The sequence below is a fragment of the Oncorhynchus masou genome, chromosome 12 (assembly GCF_036934945.1).
Source record: "Oncorhynchus masou masou isolate Uvic2021 chromosome 12, UVic_Omas_1.1, whole genome shotgun sequence".
Taxonomy (NCBI): domain Eukaryota; kingdom Metazoa; phylum Chordata; class Actinopteri; order Salmoniformes; family Salmonidae; genus Oncorhynchus; species Oncorhynchus masou.
The window spans coordinates 60,155,041-60,161,098 of NC_088223.1; positions in this window are offsets into that span (position 1 = coordinate 60,155,041).

The window sequence follows — 6,058 nt, forward strand, 5'->3', positions numbered from 1 at the left end:
GGGAGGGAGAAAAAGGAGGGGAAGAGAGAGAGGGGGGAGATGTGTGTATGCTTGTCTGCAGATTGTGTGGGTCTGACAGAGAGAGTAAGTGTGTGTGTGTGTGTGTGTGTGTGAGAGAGAGAGAGAGAGAGAGAGAGAGGAACATGTGCGTGTGTATGTATGTGTGCGTGCGTGCGCGTCTGTCTGTCTGTCTGTCTGTCTGTCTTTCTTTCTTTCTTTCTTTACAGAGAAAAGACCAGCACATGAGAATATTTTTTCTAAACAGAGCTGGATAAGCTGTAGTTGAACTGTGTCTGGCTGAAAAGTGCTTTGGAGGGAGTTTCATGAGCCATCTGTCACATCAGCCCTCGCAATGTTCAATATCTTAGTGTCAGAATACCGGTGTGTACCAAAATAACAACCTCAGTCCTAGAACAACAACCATATCTACATGTACATACTACCTCAATCAGCCTGTCTTACCGGTGTCTGTATGTAGCCTCGCTACTTTTATAGCTTCGCTACTGTATATAGCCTGTCTTTTTACTGTTGTTTCATTTCTTTACCTACCTATTGTTCACCTAATACATTTTTTGCACTATTGGTTAGAGCCTGTAAGTAAGCATTTCACTGTAAGGTCTACCTGTTGTATTCGGCGCACGTGACAAATGAACTTTGATTTGATTTGAAATAAATAACAAAATACAATTTATTTGTTATTTTGTTTGTGCATGTTAAATGCACTAACAGAGGGTAAATATTATAGCGAACCTTGGTATTGCATTTTTCATGTAAATTGTACAAAAACCTTTCGAATTTGAAACATAGAACTGATTACAATAGGCTGCTTGTAGGAGAAATTAAATAACTAGGGATAATGATGTAGGATTATTTAGTGAAGGAGACATCATGCTTTGGGTTAGAATGCCTCTGCCTGATCAAATATAAAACAAAACAACAACAACAACAACTAAAACTGCGCTGTTGGTCTAAGGACAAATGATTTAGGGCTCAACATGATTGTAAAAAATATATACAGTGCCTTCAGAAAGTGTTAACACCGCTTGACTACCATATTTTGTTGTGTTACAGCCTGAATTTAAAATGGATTCAATTGAGATTGTTTGTCACTGTCTTACACACAATACCCCATAATGTCAGGGTGGAATTATATATTTTTTAAATTGTACAAATTAATTCAAAATGAAAATACTAAATGTCTTAAGTTAATAAGTATTCAACCCCTTTGTTATGGCAAGCATAAATAAGTTCAGGAGTAAAAATGTGCTTAACAAATCACATAATAAGTTGCATGGACTTATTACTGTGTGCAATAAAAGTGTTTAACATGATTTTTTAATAACTACCTAATCTCTGTACCCCACACAGATTCAACCACAAAGACCAGGGAGGTTTTCCAATGCCTCGCAAAGAAGGGAACTTATTGGTAGAAAAATTCATTTGAGCATGGTGAAGTCATTAATTGCATGTTGGATGGTGAATCAAAACATCCCGTCACTACAAAGATACAAGCGTCCTTCCTAACTCAATTGCCAGAAAGGAAGGGATTTCACCATGAGGCCAATGGTGACTTAGGGATAGCCCCCTTTTTTCAATTTTTGCCTAAATGGCATACCCAAATCTAACTGCCTGTACCTCAGGCCATGAAGCAAGGATATGCACATTCTTGGTACCACCTGAATGTAGGAGAATATAACACAATAGATCTGGTAGAATGAAATACCATCTTTGAAATGCAAGAGAATGGTACCAGTTCCAGCCATCACTCTGATTGTAATTCCGATAGTGGCAGTGGTGTATGTGCAAAGTTTCAGACAGATAACTTGAGGAATGAGTGAACTACAAGACTTTTAGTGTGAAGTCCCCAGGTACATTTGGGCAAATCGTGAAGGAGACATTCGCATTCATATGACATTTTTCTGCAAGAATATCGTAAAATCTGTATACTTGGACTTTGTTTCAGCTTTCCAAGTATTAGTAGCCATATTATAAGTTCAACATTTGCAAAACAACCAGTTTTCATAACTTCATAACTCTGAATATTCTAATAATTTCTGTCCAAAATGAAAAGGTATACTGTCGTACAAGGTTAGTAGCTACATTTTATGACATATATATGGTTTCCGGATACTCCCGTAAAGCCCAGCTCATTGACTATCTAGCTAGCTTTGTTTGACCCTGATTGGTGCTTATTTGACAAAGATACATTTGTTCAAGTGATGACTGCCCATGTCATCGGCGTGCCATGAAGGCGTCACTCTCTGACCAAATATGGTGTCCTATAGGATATACTACACCCCTAATGATATAGTGAAGTCTTGTTACCTTCTAGTATCTCTGAGGAATACATACAAATGTGATTTGACTCGTTGAAACAACGTTCAGGGTGAGATTTTCACAGATTCCTTTCTTTGCAAATTGAATACTATATGGACCTTTAGGATATGTAAAAGGATTTTATCTAACAAAACGACACTTCATGTTATCTCTGGAACCATTTGGATGATAAATCAGAACAAGATTTCAGAATGTAAGTACACATTTCACCCTCAGAGGCAAATTTATCAAATCTATCGCATGAAAAAAAGTGTTTTTTTGTTAGGAGCTCTCCTCAAACAATAGCATAGCATTTTTTTCACAGTAATAGTTACTGTAAATTGGACAGTGCAGTTATATTAACAAGAATTTAAGCTTTTAGCCAATATAAGACACTTATATGTACCGACATTTGTTGTTTCTCATTTGTTGTCTGCGTTCTTGACATAAGGCGCTGCATGATTTACAACTTTACAACTGTTCCGAGCGCCAAATTCAAACTACAGAAAAATCAATATTCAACATTCACAAAAATATAAGTGTAATACATCAAAATAAAGCTTAACTTCTTGTTATCCAGTCGCTGTGTCAGATTTCAAAAAGGCTTTATGACGAAATTATACCATGCGATTATCTGAGGACAAACACATGAAAATCATTTTTCAACCAGGCAGGTGCAACACAAAAGTCAAAAATAACAACATAATTTAATGCCTTACCTTTGAAGATCTTCTTGTTGCAATCCCAAATGTCTCAGTGACACAATGAATGGTCGTTTTGTTCGATAAATTCCTTCTTTATATCCCCAAAATGTCAATTTATTTGGCGCGTTTGATTCAGAAATACACCGGTTCCAACTCGCCCAACATGACAACAAAGTATCTAATAAGTTACCTGTAAACTTTGTCCAAACATTTCAAGCAATGTTCCTATACCAACCTCAGGTATCCTAAAATGTAAATAATTGATCAAATTTAAGATGGGATAATCTGTTTCCAATACCGAAGAAAAATAACACGGAGCGAGCTCCTGTTCAAGGGCAACAAAAGACTAGGGACCTTCAGATTGACACGTACAAAGAACAGCACTACTTCTTAATTTCTCAAAAGAAAACATCAACCAACTTCTAAAGACTGTTGACATCTAGTGGAAGCCATAGGAACTGCAACCAGGTTCCTAATAAATAGGGTTTCCCATAGAAAACGATTGGAAAATCCTATGACCTCAATTTTTTCCCCCTGAATGGTTTGTTCTCGGGTTTCACCTGCCAAATCAGTTATGTTATACTCACAGACATTATTTTAACAGTTTTAGGAACATTAGAGTGTTTTCTATCCAAATCTACCAATTATATGCATATCTTAGCTTCTGGGCCTGAGTAACAGGCAGTTTATTTGGGCACGCTTTTCATCTGGATGTCAAAATACTGCCCCCTAGCCTTAAGAAGAAGATTTATTAAAACAGTTACAGAGTTCAATGGCTGTGACAGGAGAAAACTGATGATGGATCGATATCATTGTAGTTATTCCACAATACTGACCTAATTTAGGGTGGCAGGTAGCCTAGAGGTTAGAGTGTTGGGTCAATAACAGTAAAGGTTGCTAGTTCAAATCCTAACGGAGAGGTGAACAATTGGTTGACGTGCCCTTGAGCAAGACACTTAGCCTAGTTGCTCTGGATAATAGCACCTATATAATAAATGACTACAATTTTAATTGACAGAGTGAAAAGAAGGAAGCCTGTACAGAATAAAAAAAATCCTGTTTGCAATAAGGCACTAAACTTGTAACTTTTTTCCTGAATATAAAGTGTTATGTTTGGGGCAAATCCAATACAACACATTACTCTGTATCACTCTACATATTTTCAAGCATAATGGTGGCTGCATCATGTTATAGGTATGCTTGTAATCGTTAAGGACTGGGGAGTTTTTCAGGATAAAAATAAATAAACTGAATGTACCTAACCACGCAAAATCCTAGAGGAAAACCATTCCACCAGTCACTGGGAGATCAATTCACAATTCAGCAGGACAATAACTTCAAATACAAGTCTAAGTATACCCTGGAGTTGCTTAACAAGAAGTCAGTGAACATTCCTGAGTGGAAATGCAGGTGTGGAAGGCTCTTAGAAAACTTACCCACAAAGACTCACAGCTGTAATCACTGCCAAAGGTGCTCCTACAAAATATTGACTTGGGGGTGTGAATACTTATGTAAATGTCTTTATTTATTTTTCAATAAATTTGCAAACATTTCTAAAAACATGTTTTCACTTTGTCATTATGAGGTATTGTGTGTAATCTACACACAATACCCCAAAATGACAAATCAAAAATAGGTCCATTTGGTTTTTAGCAAATGTATATATTAAAAAAATACAGAAATACCTTATTTACACAAGTATTCAGACCCTTTGCTATGAAACTCGAAATTGAGCTTAGGTGCATCCTGTTTCCACTGATAATCCTTGAGATGTTTCTACAACTTGATTGTAGTCCACCTGTGGTAAATTCAATTGAATGGACATGATTTGGAAAGGCACACACCTGTCTATACAGGTTCCACAGTTGACAATGCATGTCAGAGCAAGAACCAAGCCATGAGGTCGAAGGAATTGTCCGTAAAGTTCAGAGACAGGATTGTGTCCAGGCACAGATCTGGAGAAGGGTATCAATAAATGTCTGCAGCATTGAAGGCCCCCAAGAACACAGTGGTCTCCATCATTCTTAAATGGAAGAAGTTTGGAACCACCAAGACTCTTCCTAGAGCTGGCCGCCCGGAAAAACTGAGCAATCAGGGGAGAAGGGCCTTAGTCAGGGAGGTGACCAAGAACCTGATGGTCACTCTGACAGAGCTCCAGAGCTCCTCTGTGGAGATGGGAGAACTTTCCAGAATGCAACCATCTGTGCAGCATCCACCAATCAGGCCTTTATGGTAGAGTGGCCAGACGGAAGCCACTCCTCAGTAAAAGGCACATGACAGCCCGCTTGGAGTTTTCCAAAAGGCACCTAAAGACTCTCAGACCATGAGAAACAAGATTCATTAACATCTGCTGACCATGCGTATGTGACCAATACAATTTGATTTGATTTGATATGAAAGTAAAGGGTCTGACTACTTACGTAAGTGTGATATTTCAGTCGTTTTTTTCTTTATAAATTTGCAAAAAAAATATAAAAACCTGTTTTTTCTTTGTCATTATTGGGTATTGTGTGTAGATTGATGAGGGGAAAAAACAATTGAATCCATTTTTAGAATCAGGCTGTAACATAACAAAATATGGAAGAAGTCAAGGGGTCTGAAAACTTTCAGAATGCACTGTAAATTAATTAAATGGTCTAACGTGTCGTGCTGAACAAGACACATGGCTGGTGAACGAGACAGTAAAGATTTGTCCCTGATTGCCATCTTGTGGTAGATGCTGTATCTAGCAGGCCTAATTTCAACGAAATACAGCCTTCATTTCTAAGAATATGGTTTAGAAACTGTATTGAGGATTAACTCTCTTATTTTACTTATTTCAAACAAAAACAAAAAACTCAATTTTTAAAATACTTTTGTTTCCAAAGGATAGCCTACCTTATGAACAAATGATGTATAGCTCCAAATTATGTTGAATTGTTATTAGATGTGTTATAGAAATCACCTAGTGCTGTGCATGTGAACATATGATGGGATGCACCATTGTTTTTGTTGATGCCCACTATTTTAAGATTTGCACACATTATAGAAAAAAAACA